Source organism: Centruroides vittatus, unplaced genomic scaffold (assembly GCF_030686945.1).
Source record: "Centruroides vittatus isolate TY-2023 unplaced genomic scaffold, ASM3068694v2 contig_975, whole genome shotgun sequence".
Classification (NCBI taxonomy): domain Eukaryota; kingdom Metazoa; phylum Arthropoda; class Arachnida; order Scorpiones; family Buthidae; genus Centruroides; species Centruroides vittatus.
This window is the reverse complement of record NW_027122648.1, coordinates 1,183,857-1,201,852: the sequence shown is the minus strand read 5'-3', so window position 1 is coordinate 1,201,852 and position 17,996 is coordinate 1,183,857. Positions and strand designations below refer to the sequence as shown.

The following is a 17,996-nucleotide window of genomic DNA, read 5'->3' as shown; positions in this document are numbered from 1 at the left end:
TTTTTTATATAAGGAATAAAAAGCATTAGTTTTTATATTAATGTTCAACGTTTTTAAAATTTCAATATTTAAAACAATTAGTGTATTGATCATGTGAATATAATGTGTAAGGAAGAACATTAAGCACTAATTTTAATATTAAAAAGTTTATAAGTCAGTGTGCTTTATTAAAGGAAGAACATAGAAAAAAGTACATGCATCTTTGTATAAATTAACATATAAACATACAAACGTACAAATCTTAAGCCTCAATTTTAATATTAGTGTTAAATTCCAGCCATAAATATCATACAAACATACAAATATTAACGTCTGTATGATGATTACGGCTAGAAATTAACATTAATGTTAAAACTAGTGTTTAAGATTTGTATGTTTATATGTCAGTAGTCAGTACGCGTAATTAAATAAAGGAAGCTCTCACTGACACACAGACACACTAAATATATCAATCAAGGTAGAGACTACGAATTACCTTTCCCTACACTATTACAAATTGCGGAAAACTCATTAAAATTTCGTAATTATACTCAAAACACTACCTTAAACCAGAAGTAATGTAATAATTATTGTGTCATAAATAATTAATAAATATACACCTAAACACACCCGTTAATTATAATTAACTATAGAAATGATTACCATTGCACTCCATTAGCAACATGCCGCATTAGTAAGATAACACTTAACATAAGTAACTACCTGAGTTACTTAAAGTAATTAAAAGATAGCGATAATTCTATACAAGTTTGAAATACAATTTAACAAATAAATAAAAATTAATATTTTAAAGGGAAAAATACACGTAACTAGTTATGGGGTTGTATTAGTTAGATTTATTACACCTAGTTCTACTCGTTGATGTCTTTACCACTGGTAAGCAGTGTAGGTAGTGTTCTGCCTTCTGATTGATCGTTTGTAGTCATGTGACCGAAACGACGCAGCCGGGGAAGTGAGAGCAGAAAAGTCTCGGTAGCGATCCTGTAGATTCGTTGCCACGTACTGCTTCTGTACTGTTTAACACTTCACCCCTAAAATACGTATCAGGTAAGTTCTTTACACCTGTAAACACCTTTACTACTTTACGTTGATGTACTCCCATAAGTAGGATATGTGTAACTTTAACTCAACTATTTGACTGTATACCTTTTTATAAATTATATTTTTTCACTATTAACCGTAAAAAACACGGTACTTCATAAGAAAATTCTAAAAAATTCTGAAAAGTTTTAATTATTTACACAATTTCTTTAAAAATTTCATGTAATATAACGCTTTAATTGTTTAAAAGGTTACTATTTACAAGTAAAAATTTATTTGTTTATAAGTAAATATAAATGGATATTTTATAAATGGCAATTAAGTATGTTCCTTTGGAATTTAATACCACAAAAAATTGTCATTTTAAACTTTATGTATATATATAATTTTTTTCTTAAAAAATTATATAGAATTTAGAGATTTCTTTAATAAAAATAGAAAACTTATTTAATTGATTTCTTAAATTTCAAAAGGATTTATAGACAAATATATTTTTAACATAAATATGATTTTTTAGAAAGTTAAGTGGGTATTATGTTTGAGTTGTCAGCCAATAAGCGATGCGGTGATTTTTTAGATATTTTATTTTTATATTCTTCGAATAATATTTTATAAAAATAAAATATAAATCAAAAAATACTTAAACTAATTTTTAGAGTTACCAGCTATAAATTTTTCTTAAAAAGGCTATTTTTTATTTCGTTCCAATCGTTATTATTCGATTATAATAGAGAATAGATTTTATTTATAAATATATATATATAAAGCATTTTTAGAACATTTAAAAGCTTATAAAATAAAAAGTAACCACTTAATATTTATATTAAAGTACATTTTAATGGGAAGAATCAAAGAAATTCTTTGACTTTCTATGCCTGAAGACATGTCGAATTACAAGACATACATCAAAACTAAAAAGATCATCAAACTATTGAGTGGTATTTTTAGAATATTTTGCATTTTTTCTGAATATATCTTCGGGATTTACAAAATCGAAACTTTTAAATGTGCAATTTATATAAAATCTACTTACAAATTTGTTCATGATAAACAATGGATCTTCTTTGCCACAAACTCACATTGATTTTCCTTTTATTGCTTTTTTGAATTTTGTTTTTTAATCTAAAAAAAACGCAACGTGAGAACCGTTTTAATTATCTAAAAAAGGAATATTTGATGTTTTTAATTTAAGTTTTTATATAAAAAATTATTATTATTATTATTATTAAGAATCTTTGTACACGTATATAGGGTGGGCTGTTTGGAGCAATTCTTTTATAATTTGTGATAAATTAAATCAGAATTTGCTCTAATTTATTCTTTAGAATGGTTAACTCCCATTAAACAAGAAAAGTTTATTTTTATATAATAAATTATTATTGAATATTTTTATTAGGGGTGGCTCGTGAGTCAGTTAATCATTTTTAAGCAAAATTTTTCTACAAAGTTTCTAAGATTGCATTTATTAAATAATAACCAAAAATTTAGTCTTTACAAAGGTTAATAGACTCTCGGGCCACACTAATAAAACCGTTTAATAATAATATTTTTAAAATTAATTATTTATTTAATATCGCTAAAGATGTATGCATGTATACAGGATAGCCCAAAAGGTACTTTACTGTGCTTAAGAAGCGATTTTTGCACATTTCTGTAAGTCATAAAGCATTCGAATAAAGCACGAATTTAATCCGTAGAGTGGCCATCCCTTTATAATTATTGAACTAATTATATTTTAATCTACATTACAAGTTTAATAAACTTAATTACTGCTTTTATATTTAGTTTGCTAATATATATACTGTATATATATTTATATTTATAATTTATTACTAATTTTAAGCTATTTATAAAAACGTAGACTATATTTTAATGGAAATTAATATATAAAGATATTTTTATTATTGTATAAATGTTGAAACTTTAAATAGTTTTATGTATTGTATAAATTTTCTAAAATATTTTAATTTTATATAATAATAATGCTTTAAAATTGATTAAGAGGTTTTCAAACAATTAATCAAAATACCTAATTAAAGGTTTAATTGACTTTAATTAAAATTAACAAACATTTTCATTATTATTATTTAATTTTTTAAAAATTAACAAATAATTAGAATTAAATTAAAAATAAATAAATCTTTGTGTAAATAATTTTAATTTTATAAATTTAAAAAAAATTACTATTTTTTAATACAAATTTACAGCGTTAAGCACTAATTGAAGAAGTAATTTTAATTATGTCGTCGCAGCTTAATTTACATTAAGAAGTATTCATTTAAGGAATAGTTTTAAACTAATTTAAGTACTAAATTCAGAAATTTAAGCATCGCTTTAAGGAATAATTTTGCTCGTATCTCAATAAATTCAAGCACTAAGACAAGGAACAATTACGGGGATATTTTTAATAAATTCAAGCACTAAAATTCAGGAATTTAAGCATTAATTGAAGGAATAAATTATCAGAATTTTTCGATAAATTTAAGAACTAAGTTCTAAAATAATTTCGAACAACTTAAATAAATTGAAGCGTTAAATCAGGAATTTAAGCAATAGTCTTTAATAAATTCGAGTACTAAATTTAGGAATTGAAGCACGAATTTAAGGGATAACGTTGAACTTATTTTAATCAAAACCATTCATGCATTTAAAATTTATTATTTAGAATATTTTAATTTATTTCTTTACGAATTTACACGATTAAAATGAAATTATTTTTATGAATATTGCTTCAAAAAGTAATATATATCCACTCCTATACGAATAACCGAATGAATTGATAAAGATCATTTGCATATTTATAGCCTTAGTGACTTCGAAAATCTAGAAGGAGTTTATCAGAATCATTATTCAACGACTAGCAAACGAGGAGGGAACGTAACTCACTTCTAGGTGATGGGGATTAATTAAGATAAGGTCTATGACATCGTTTAGAAAACGATTGATAAAGCAAGGAAACTACAGGAGGAAAATTGAAGACATGGAATGCTTACAGGCTCGAAACTGGGAGCTATTTGTGTGAAAATGTCAAGGATAGGGATGGAGATCTTTGGAATTTCTGAAACATTCTATTGTGGTAACCATGACTTTCACATTGATGATAACGATATAATGTCAGTCTCTATTGGAATAACATTATAAAGAAATTCATTTTCATTTTTTTTTTAAATTCAAAATTGAATAATGATGTAATCTTTCGGAAAATATCTTTCATTATTTATAATAAAAGATTTCTGACATCCTTTAAATTAATCAAATTATAAACATTACAATTCTTTTAAGTGCTTTAAGGAATACGTTTTTGGATACTAATTTAAGAAATAATCTTAACCATGCAATTAAGCATACGTCACGATTATTCCCTGAGGAATAATCTTATAACTTCTTTACCATTTCTTACGAAATTCCTTAAGGAATAATAATTAAAGCATTAAATTCTTAGGTCGTGCTTGAGAGTAACTCTCAAAATAGTGCTTAGAAATTGACGTATTTCCTATTAATTTCTAAGCACTATTTTGAGAGATAATCTTAAGTATCACCTAATACTTTTAGGTTTTAATTTAAGTAATTGAAATAATTCTTAAGCATTGATTTAAAGAAAGATTTTGAAGCAGGCCCTAATAACTTTAGTCTACAATTTAAGGAATAATCTTAAGAATGCTCTAAAATTATTAAGCATTAATTTTAGGGATATTAGAGCATACGATAATAACTTTTAAGCACTGATTAAAGGAGTTATTTTGAGTTACTGATTAAAGGAATTATTTTGAAAGAAGTCTTTAATAATTGAAAATAATCCACGAATAATACTTTAAAATTTCGAAATATATGAAGTTTATAGTTGTAGAAAGAGTAATTTTCTTAAGTTGTGTATGTGTAAATTTTAATCAATTTATACAGAAAAAAAAATAGAAAGATTATCAGTGAAAATGCTAATGATATTAACTATATTAAGCCATTTAAATGCATATGTTTTGATAGAAAAAAATAATAAGAATAATGTAGGATATAGAATGACAATTGAGTTTAGATGTACTTAACGATAAAGAAAATTTACCGATTGAATTTCGCGATAATAACGATCTGTTTACACTTAAAATAATAGAAAATCCAACCTTTTTTCCTCTTGTCTAAATAGTAAATACTCTCACGTTCTGTGTATTGATAACTTAGATGAAAATTCCAATTATTCTTGCAAAAAACACTCCAAATTTCCAATACGGTTAATGATTACAGCGAAATGTTTGATTTACATACAAGGAAATCCAAAACTCAGTTAACTTTATTTTGAAATAATTATGTCATAATTTTTCAAAATTTCGACACCATTCTTCGAAGATTTATTTTAGTTTTGATGTAATTCAATTACATCAAAACTAAATTAATACAGTTCTGTAGTAATTTATTGTAATTGTATCGAAGTTCTATACGTACAGTTGCATATCGAAAGTGGTAAAATTCTATACTAATTTTGTGAATGAAGAAGAAAACAGTTCTACACTCAGTTTATGGATTCAGATACACTAATATACTCTGGAATAAAGAAAAAGAAAAGATGGTTATGTGTTTTTTTTTCAATTAAAAATACACAAGAGGACTTTTGAGTCCTCTTGTGTATTTTTAATTGAAGAAAAAGAGACACATAAATCAAGGAAGATAAAAGTTATAAAATGTAAAATGTCACTTTAAACACAATTACATATAGTACTGTGGAAAAACGAAGTTACTTTAAACCCTCTGAATTACGTAAGAGTTCATAATTTTAACGTTAAACTGAAGTATTTTTGTGAATAAATTCTCAATTATGATACTAAAAAATTCAGTAATGAATTGCTTAACTTTCTCGGCATGAGTTAAAATTTTGTGTGGCGCCATCTGTTATGATATTTTTATTAAAAATCTTTTTATATTGTTAATTATTATAAATGACAAAAAGTTTAATTCTCTATCTTCCCACCCCTTGACATTCGATCACCAAAATTTAAGAGCATCAATCTCTCTAACACAAAAACTTCCCTGCAAAATTTTAGAAATTGTCCCTTAAAGGCACAGGAGTTATTAAGCTTCAAAGAGGGTGAACAAAATCGTGCCCCTACACATACATACAAACAGCCATATACACAGAAAACACCCCCCCCCATTTTTTGCATTTCTCGACGTTTCAAGATCCACTGAGTCCAAAGATGTAAACATCTTGGGAATACTCATATAAAGTATTTTAAAAAATTAAAATAGGCCTACAGAGGTCTAAAAGTTACTTAAAGAGATGTAATGAAAATCAACCAGCTCGATCGACTGACTTTGGGCTACACTTTTGACTATTTACGACGTCTAATTCATTACGTATATTAAAGTACTGTGGTTAAATAAAACCAAATAGAACGTTAGATCATGAATCACTGATGTTATATTTATATATAAATGGCGGGTTAGAAATTAATTTCAAGAAGTAAGGGATGAGTAATGTACTAGGTGATGTGGAACTTTGTTTTTTTGTAATAAAGAGAGATTATGAAGGGGATTATCGATTCAAAAAAAGGATATCTGTACATAAAGATTGAAAAAGTAGATAATTTCCAAAATATTAAATAATAATATTCTAATATGTAATATATTATATATTGTAGAATGAAAAATATAATAAAAGAAGTTATCTTATATTTTCATTTAATATAAAAGAATGGAAGAGAATTATACGAATCCATTATCTAAAGAGATTAGGAATTTTCTAAAGAATTTAATTAATCATTTTTGAAGTTAAATTTAAGCTTTAAAAAGGATAAAGTCTATACATATGATGTTATTCTATGAGAAAATGTAAAGATGATTAACTTTTTAAGGATATTTTTGCTTCAAACTGCAGCTTAATGTGTTAATTTATTAAAAATAAATTTCTGAAATAGTTTAAAAATAATTTCATAAAATAGTTTTATCATTTGTAATCTTGTAATAAAAATTATAAATTATATAAAAGTGAAGCTACTCTATGAAAAAGTGCTCACATTATTGGGCAGAAATTTTTAAATTACAGACCTGTAGATTTTCCACTGCCGCCCGTCTGTCCGTCCGTCCGTCCGTCCGTCCTTCCTTCCTTAATCTCGAGAAAAGAGTTAGGTTGATGAAAATCGAGACCAGATATGAAAGCTTAGGGGCCTGAGACATTCATTATAAATTAAAAAAATGCTGATCAACGATGCTTAATAAAGATAACATAACAAATTTTTAAATATATAATTTTTGCATAATATCTTATGAATTATAATAGTTTATAAAACAAATTTTAATATTATAAATATACATATTATAGCCCTACATACACGTCACGAAACATGCTTTAAAAATTAAACTTGCTAAGCGATATGTTAACAGTAATGTAACGTTGAAACTCTAGCTTTATCTATAGAAAATAAATTATTTAAATGGCATAATATTTAAGCTAGAATGATTAAAGTTGACGATAACATACGTAAAATTAGAAAAGAAAATTATAATTTATGCACGATAATAAATTTAGATACCAAAAATAAGTGTCGTTAACTAAAAGAAAAATGAAAATTATTTGATTCTAAATGGCATCTTGGATAAAAATCTTGATAAAGAATAATAAGAAAGGATAAAAAAAAATCCTTAAATATCAAGACAAAATCTCAGTTATGTAAGGAATTCAACGAGAGATTAGTTGATAAAAAAAACCATTCTTCTTATTCACGTGGTCATCAAGAATGAGGATAAGCAAAGAAAGTAGATATTATAAGATGAACTACGTTGTGATTATATTAAGAAATTATAAGAATAGAAAATTATAATGATAAATAACATCTATAACTACTAATAAGTTATATAACAGATGAATTATCCTACTTTACATGATAATAAATCAAGATATTTATCATCTAGAAGATAGAAAAATCAAGATTTATTTTTAAAGTATCCTTCTATTAGTTTACGTAATATCTATTTTTAAATATCTATCGAAGAGAACCTTTTAAAATACCCTTTAAACTACTAAAATATTTATGTCAAATTATTTTTTAAATAATCAGGGAAATGTGAGGAAATGTTTAGAATAACAAAAGCATTTTTATAGCCTAAAATGGAATGCTTTTTCAAGAAAATTCACTTAAGACCTTAAAGAAAATTTACAAATTTAAGCAATTAAATGCATAAAATTATAATTTATAAACATCATAATTTATACCTAAAAATTTTAAAGATTCAAACAAATTAATTCATTTTAATCTCTATTTATATACATAATTATTGGGCTGTAATCTGAAAAAAATTGTAGACATGCCTGTCTGTCTGTCCGTCTTTCCTCGATCACGTGAATGGTGTTAGATAAATGACCGGCACGACTCTATCGTTAAAGGAAAAGTATGATGTACAGGGGCAAGAAACTACTAATTTGAGGTGGAAAGCATATATTTTAAAATGAAATAAATTAAAAAACACGATTAAAAATTGCAGCTCTGCAAATATTGATAATTGCTCGTTTAAAATTAATTTAAAATTATATCTTAAAATAATAATAATAATATAAAAATAATAATTTATTTTAATATAAACATATTAAAATGAGAACACGTGGTTTGAATAGTTGCTATAGTTACCCTGTAATATACAGATTTTTGATCATGTGATTAAATAGCATCAATTTCACTTCCGTTTCTATAGAAACACTCGATTACCAAATTTCGAATTTCTTAACACGAATTAAACATTTTTAAATATTCAGAAGGATAAAGAAAATTTTTATGAATTTTTTTCGAGTTTCAAATAAATTTTGATTAGAATTTTTGCCTATTTTTAGAAGCTGAATTTACTATTCTAAGGTTTAGAAATTTCTATATATTTAAATTTTATTTAAAATGCTTTTCGAATTAAATATTCAGAATTTTAAAAAATATTTTTAAAATAACTTTCTAGAAATTTTAAAACTTTAAAAATTCCAAATTTCTAAAATTAACCATATTTTTTTAAAATTACTTTTAAATTTCAAGAAAATGTTCATCTAAATTAAGTTTATAATTCTAAATTTTAAACTTAATTAATTTAATTTAAAATATATGCTTTCCACCTCAAATTTGAAAAGTTTTGCCCCTGTAAATCATACTTTTCCTGAAAACAACAGTCATGCCGATCATCTACTACGTAAATTTTCGAATTGAAATCACATGATTTCTGGTTTATACCGGAAGTTAGTATATAGTTAATCGGGGTCTCCTGCCCCTAACCTTTCCATATCCGGTCTCGAGCTTCATCTACCTGAACTCGAGATTAAGGAAGAACAGACGGAAAAATTATTATAGGTCTACAATTGTTTTTCAAATTGCAGTTGAAAAAGCTAAAATTTGAGAGTCTTATAGTTAAAAGTTTATTTTTAACAATGGAAATTTTATAAATTTAGTTTCAAAATTTGGAATTTTAATGTTTCGAATTGAAAATTTAAAACTGAAATTTTACAGGTTTTATGCTTAAAATTTTCAATTAAAAACTTATAAATTTAGTATTTACAGATTCAGAATTAAAAATTTATAAATCTAAATTTATAGTTTAGAGAATTTAAATGTTAAATTTCATAAGTTATAATTTTAAATAGATCATTTTGAGTTAAAAGTTGACAATTTTTAAACTTGGACTACGAAAATTTAAAGATTATTTTCTAAAATTTGAATTAGAAATTTACATTTTATAATTTTAGAAATAGGAAATTAGATTCGGAAATTTACATTTGGGGTAATTAAATTGGCAATATAGTCGTGCCAAAAATATAAGATTAATATTCGCTTCTAAAAATATCTTCCAAAAAATTATTAAAAAAATATAAAAAAACTTATTTTTTTAGTGTTTTATCGACTTAATTATTTTTTAGAAAGAATTTTTTTGGATCATTTCCTATAGAAATCTGTGGGCAATACTTCAGCAAAATATAAATTTGCTTGAATTTTAATAGCAAGTTTAGTAATTTAATTATTGTTTTATTTATTTTTTAAGTGAAAATATAATTAAATTAGCTAGAAAAATTATTTTTATAGTTTATAAAGTTATTTAAATCGTCAAAAAAACACTCAAAATCTTTAACTTTTTATCAATAAACTTCTAAAACGTGTATTGGCATTTAACAAATTATGTAATTTTTCACATCTAATTCGCTTACGTTAATAAAAAGTTGCATTTTCTGGCTTTATTGGAAGTGTTTGTATATGTAAAAAATATAATTTTATTGATGTTTTTTCTATAATTTATGTATTAAAAAGCTGCCAAAGTTGATATCAACTTGTCTGGAATTGGAGGAAGATAATTTTTTTGTGTTTTTAGAAATGATGATTTCTTAGATTTTGCTGTTTCCTGGGTAACGAAGCTCGTACTTAAACCAGGATTACGTCTAGGATTTTGGTAGAGATCGTTGCAGAATGAATACAGAGAGAAAATCCCAGTTTTTCGAAAGATCCCGGTAGGATCTAACATTAGAAACTTAAAAGATATCTTTTTTAGATCTTTCTGTTTTATAAATTACTCCGATTAAAGTGTAAAAATTATAAACATAAACGAAGTTTGACTTAGAAAATGTTCACAGATTAATGAATTTAACTAAGTTTTAAGAAGAAAAGCGTACAAGGATACATAACGTATGATAAACTTTTCTAATATCTTTCATGAAAACTCAAGAACTTTTTAGATTTAAATTGCTGTTTTTGATTTTATTTAAAACGTAAAATATTCGTGACCAAAATATAAACTTTAAACTTTAATTAAAGTTAAAAAAAATTAGTAATACAAGCTATTTATAGTACACCTTTTATAGATTTTTAACCTAGTTGAATTAATATGTCTACACTTTATAGAATATAGGAAATTTAATTATATTTAATAATTTAGAGTAATTATTATTAATTTTATTAATAGAATAGTTAATTAGATTTCTATTAACAGTGTATAATTATCATTAAAATGCAAGTGAAAGATTAAAACCGTTCGATTTTCGCCATTAAAGGCACGAATTTGGAGCAAAGTAAACGCGATGATTCGCTTACTTACCGTGTGGTTCCTACTAAAATAACTTAATATCTAAAAATAATATATAGATCCCACCAAAATTTCCGTCTAGTAGAATGCCGGAACAACACATTCTAGCAATTTCCGTGTGTTCCGACACAACGGAAACATCTACTAAGTCTCTTCTTCCCCTTCATCCCATACCTTTGATATTTTACAAATGGTTCCGGTTATCCTTTAGAATTTTCAATTTTCTATCATCAGAACTGTAAATTATCTAATTAATCTTATCTTCTAAATGTTTAAATACTTTGAGAATTTCATTATCATCAATATCTGTTCACGTGCTTATTGTTTATGTTGTATATCCCATTCAGTTATGACGTGACTCGTATATTCATTATCTTTAGTGATATTATGGATTTTCTTAGGTTATAACTCTCGTTAATCAACAAAAATACACGAATTTTATGTTGTATGCATCGTGTAATTGGTTATATTCTATGTTTGTGCCTATCAAAATAGGCATTTAATCTAATAACTTGCGGTTTTTGATATATGGACACTGTATAACTGTCATAAGGGGCTTTATTCGAACACTACATAAATATTGGACCTAATATAGAGGTTCAATTGATGCAGTGCCTTATATTTTAGTTTTATGATAGTTTCTTTTGTAAATACGAAAGATACTCCTTGTTTTCTATATTAATACTTGATATAAGTACTTAAGGGGCCAAGTAGGCTCTGTCAACTGAGGAGGCAAACTAAGACCTCCTATTGTTTCGAAGACACGTTGACGACACGTGATGAGTCACTCGCTAGTTTACCTTTCCCCAACACACCTTTTCCTCTCAAAGCCTCCTTACCTGCGCTGATAAATTATCCCTTATAATTTATTTTCCAAACAATTTCCTGAATAATTCAAATTACTACACATCCTCCTCTCTCCACGTCCCCCCTTACCTGGTTTCCGGGACATATGCCACGTTTGTTTTCTGCTGATATAAATACTATGAAGTATAGTTAAAATTAATTGATGTAGTGTCTTAATTGTAGTTTCTTAGATTTCGAAGACTTAAACAACGTTGATACTATAGTTTAACTGATACAAATGCCTTATAATTTTATAACAGTTTCTTATACAAAGGCTGATATAATTGATTAAACTACAAATTGTATACAGTTGAAAATGAGCTGGGTCTTAGTTTTCTGAAAGGTTTCTTACAGAGGTTCAGTTATTGTAGAATTACATCAAAAGTTATTCAACTTTCCGTAAGTTCTTGCCTGATAAAAATATTGTGACTTATAAAGATTCATTTCATATCTTGTTTTTATAATTTTATAATAGTTTCATAAATATATACTATAAATTTAGTAATGTATAGCCTTAATTTTAGGTTTATAGACATAGTTGCTTACACTTAGGTAACTTACAGGCTCATTTATAGGGTGACTTTAGTTATATCTTCAAGACTGTCACATAGTAAAATAATATAATACGTGAAGCGCATTAATTCTCTGTGTTTGCCTTATGTAAGTAACGTTATGTAGTGCCTGATTTAAACAGCATACTTACACAAAAGCTAACTTGATGTAGTTGTTTATAACTTTATACAATTAATGTGCCTTGATATAATGTGCCATCTTATATAAAAGGCTGATTTGGTGTAGTGCGTGGTATCTTAACTTTACGGATACAAAAATTTTTAGAAGTGCTACGCCTGATATACCAACACTAAAATGCAGTGCCTTATCTTGTAGATTTTTAGAATTAATGTGCTTGATGTAAATGCTATACTGTTATAAACTCTTTTATATAATGTTTTATATTATAGATTTATATGATATATTGCTTCGACACTGTGCCTTATACTGTAGATTTACATAATATTTTAATGATGTACCGTACAGTAACTTATATAGTAGTGTCATTTGATATATTGTACTACGTCAATGCAATATACTTACCATTTTAAATTGTGCCTTATAATATAGATTTGACTTTTTATACAATACTAATACACGGCGCCTTAGCTATACAAAGATTCACTTGGCTTCTTTCACTCACGCGCTACTAAGTAATTCATAAATTTCCGTAAAGAATAATAAAATTGAGATGACGACGATAATTATTTTATCATCTCAATTTATTAAAATTCCACATAATTTAATTTTAATCAATTGTTTTTATCTAAAAAGCCATTAGAAGAGGAAATGATTCAAATTCCTCGAATAGCAAAAATGTTTATTATGACGTCAATTAATTTGTTTTTGATGATTAATCATCAATCATTTTCACCATTTATCATTATTTTCTCATTAAATCGAATTTATTTATTTTTTAAATAATTTTTATTTAATTTTTTACGAGAAAACAAACGTAATTTCCAACTTAATAAAATTAAATAATTAATGAATAATTTATCAAATAAATATAGTTACACTTTCTTGACTTCTAATGTGATTTTTTTTATTGTAAGGAAAGAGATTTAGATCTTAAATGTGATTTTTTAAAGAAAAATGTAATTTATTTCATCTCAAAAATTATGTTAAAAATACATTTTTTTTTTAAAGCTAAAATTTGTATTTTATAAAAATATTTTCCACGAATAAATTGATATAAAAATTATCAAATGATTCATTGATCCTTTTAGAATATTTTAGAAATTTTCATTCGGATTTTAGGATATATTTTTGGAGGTTTACAAAATATATATTTAGAAATTCTAGAATTTTTTGAATTTCTAGAATATATTCTTATCAATTCTAGAATAATAATTATTCCAGATTTTTTGAAAGATTTTATACAAAGACAAGTTAAAAAATTATATTAAGGATTAAACTTTTTAAAGCTAAAGTTTACATTTTCCAAACATTTTTTAATGAAAAAAATTGATTTAAAAATTATTAAATGTATAGACTTTGCATTGAGTTTTTTTTTAAAAGTTTTTTAAATATTTCATAGAATGATGATAATTATTTTAGATATTTAATAACTTTTTTCTAAAATATCTTCTTTAAAGTTAAATATCAAGTTAAAGTTAAAATTCCTTTTTAAAAAAAGTTTAAATCTAAAAAAAATTAATATAGATTTTTTGTTTATTTATTAAAAATTCTCATCTAAAAAAAGGTTTATCTGGAATGAAGTCTTTTAAATTTGTATTTTTACATAATTAAATGTATGATGTTTTTAGATTTTTATTCCAAAGATGATATAAACAAGTTTGAGAATTTAAATAACTTTTACGTTCACTCAAACTGGTTGTCTGTACGTCGTGATGTCTCTAGTCTCTACAGAAGCGATAAAGTGAGACTTTTTTTGAATTTTATCATTTATTCTGACAAAATTTTGGATATGAAAACTTAATTTTTGGTTCCATTTTGGTACTTTTTACGAACACTTAAAGTGAAATTTATGTAATAATTTTCTTAAAAATTAACTAAAAAACGAGAGATGTTTTTAGAAGATTTTGGTTTTTTTTTTAGAATAAAAATCAACCAAAAATAGTCAAATTTTAAAAAGAAATTTGATTTTCTAGAATGCAGAGAAAACAACTAGAAAACTAGTTTTTTTAATTAAAATTTTTTGTGTGTAAAAATTAGTTTTTTTTAGTAATTTAATTTGAATATAATTAAATGAAAAATGGGAAGAATAACTAGAATATTTAGTTGTATGGAAGAGAGAAAGTGAAGAGAGTTGGTGTGTCTTCATGTATTATTGACGTTCATGGATGATGTGCATATCTTTCAAAAAATGGCCATTTCCTTGTTGAATAATGGAAACAAAGATGATGAACGGTCACACATCTCCTTCCAACAATACCTTTTAGATAAGGCACAACTTAAGTAAACTAGTTTCATAATCTGAATACTTCTAAACCCATTTCATACATAAATCTCTTGTAATTTTTATCGGAAATTTTTAATTTTATATTAATGGTAAATATTCTGGCGATTTTAATGATATATTTCCATAATTTAACAATATATTCTCATGATTTAATGACATATTCGCATGATTTTACATTTTCATGTTTTCAGGATTTCGTAGTGTATTTCCATGATTTAACAGTGTAGCCTCGTGATTTAATGGTTTATTTCTATGATTTCATAAGATATTTCTACAGTCTTTCCGTGATTTAATAGCACTTACCCATAATTCAATAAGATATCTGCATGATTCAACATGCATTCTCATAATTTAACAATACATTTCATGACTTTACGCTATTTTTCACGATTTCGTCTCAAAATGCTTTAGAAGTTACAAATTTCTTAAAACTTATTAACGAATAGTCGCGAATAACACCAGAATTATTTAAAAATTAACGAATGGTCGCGATTGTTAGATAAGTTGCAAGCATGTTATCCATACAAGTATCAATTTAAATTTAGGGTTGAGTGAGTTAGGAAGGAGACATTCTTAATTGTCAACACGTGAAGATTTATGAAGAATATTACGAAAGATAACATCTGCAAAGTTGACACTTTACTCTTCTAATAAACAATAATTCAATAACACCTTTAGTTTTCAAGAAATATTTTTTGCACAGACATCCTGACTGACTGGATAATTACAATATTTAGGATTTCTTGCCTCGTGATTTTTCAAAAAATTTTATACGTGGACAACAAACGGCCGAGAATAATTACTAAATGTCAAGTAAATCTTGTGGGCACAGTCACGCAAGCAAAATTATTACAATATTTCAGTTCTCTAGTTGTCTCAACTCCTGAAAATTACTAAGGATAGACAAACAGACAGACACATGAGTGAATGAATATAAGTTTTCAGTTTTCTAATCTCTTAGTTTCTAAGAAATCTTACGAATAGACACACAGACAAATAGAATAATATGAGATTTCAGTTTTTTATTTCTTCCCTTTCTAATTTATGATATAGACAGACATTTTATATTCGAACAGAGCGAACGAATATAAAACTTCAAACTTCTAGTTTTAGTAAATGTCTTGAGGACAGACATATAAACGAACATAACGAATATAAAACGCGAATTCACCAATTTTCCGTTTGCATGTCTATTTGCAAAATTTCGTTTCAGAAAATCTTGCAAACAGACATACAGACGGATATAAGTAAGATGATGATGTGCAAAAAGTTACAAAATCTTCTAAATAAAAATTTTTTCAGCTTACTAAAATACAATTTTATGAAGGTTTCCATCAGGCTATTTGTATGTCAGTAAGATTCCCAAGAAATTCGGCAAGCTAGAACTAAATTATTGTAATTATTCTGTCTGTCCGTTTGTCTGTCTCAATACGGTAGTAAAATTATATATCACTCGCTTCAAAAAATTTCCATTCGCTTCCTTTGAGATTTTTTAGATGTTGGGATCTAGCAATCATTCTTCACCTTTCAAACAGTTAGATCTTTCGCAATTTCAAAACAAAGACATTTATCACTAGGTTACAGCTTTTGACACTTCTTTCTAACAATAAATGATCTAAAATTTCTTATAATTTATCTAAAAAATCTCAATTTTTTAAAAATAAATATTCACTTACGTATATAAAAATTTATGTAGAAGTGTGTGAAAGTGGAGTGTATTTTTATATTTTTTAAATAAATTTTTCTGAAATGTTCTGCCTAAATTTTTTGTTTTAAAGCGTGTTTTTAATTAATTTTTAATGAATAAAATTGCATTAATTTTTAAATTTTCCATATATTTTTATAAAAGTATTTCTAAAAATTTATACAAACACGCGTTTTTTCAATGCTAATTTAGCGACGAGTGAATTTGTATGAAAATTTGGAAAAAATACGAATGTTTATTGAAACATTTTTCTAAAAAATTCTATATAAAAACAAATGTTTTGAATTATGTATAATGTTTAGTGAATGAAATTGCCTTAAATATAAAAAAAAGAGTTAGGCAAAGTCAAAAAAATAATAGATGAAGGCATCTACGGATATAATTTTACATGGAAATCAATAGGAAAACCTAAAAAAATTCTATACAAAAGTGTACTTTTTGAAACGTTATTTAGCTTTTAGTGATGAATCTTTAATGGTAGATAAACTTTCAAAAAAATCCATCTAAAAACACTTTTGTGTAGAAATTATTAGGAATATTCTTTCAAAAAATTCTATTTTAAAGTGTATTTGTAGAAAATTCATTGATTTCAATACAATGATACTGAAGAGATAATCTTTAAAGTTTATCATCTAAAAAAATAAAAGAGAGAAGACATCCAAAAACCTGTATTTTTTATGTGAATTTATAGTACCGTTCTAAAAAATTTTATATAAAGGTGTATTTTTTGAATAATATGTCATGTTTTAGTGAATAAAATGATCTTAGATACAAACAAAAGTTAGACAAAATTGAGAAATTAAATGGACAAAACCAAAAATACACTTTTCTATGTAATATTCTTCAAAAAATTTGTGTGTAAAAGTGCGTTTTTTTAAAGATTTAGTTCATTTTTAGCCGATGAAATTGTTTTATGAGATATTTTGCTATTATTTTTTAGGAAATTTAATAAAAAAGCGCATTCAAAAACACATTTTTATATAGAAATTAACAAGGATAACCTATAAAAAAAGCTACATAAACGTGTATTACTTTCCCGGCTGTTATATATAACAGAAGGAAAGTATGGCGATCGGTCAAAAAATGACCCTCCTCTAGATTTTTACATTTTTGTACTTAGGAGACATTGAGACGTCGAGAAATGTAAAATATTCGGGGTAAATTCTGTATGTATAGATGCTTGTGTGCGTGGGGGAGGACGATTTTGTTCGCCCTGTTTGAAGCTTAATAACCCCTGTGCTTTTGGTCGGAAATTTCTGAAATTTTGCAGAAAGGTTTATGTGTTAGGGGGATTGAGGTTGTTAAATTTTGGTGGTTAAAGGTCGAGGGGATGGGGAGATAAAGGTGGTTGTGTGTATCTCCAGTAGAGTCAGACTTAATGACGATTTTACTTGTTATTAG

General features: G+C 25.5%; 1 protein-coding gene across 1 annotated transcript in view; it reads left to right on the top strand.

Annotated features, from left to right (window-relative positions):
- Positions 1-976: 976 nt before the first annotated feature.
- The window catches only part of LOC136985636 (5-hydroxytryptamine receptor-like), a 28,179-nt gene continuing 11,159 nt past the window's right edge, over positions 977-17,996 (top strand). The window contains exon 1 of the mRNA XM_067282957.1: positions 977-1,047. The gene's annotated coding sequence lies outside the window, so the exon portion shown is untranslated. The remainder of the gene's footprint in view (positions 1,048-17,996) is intronic.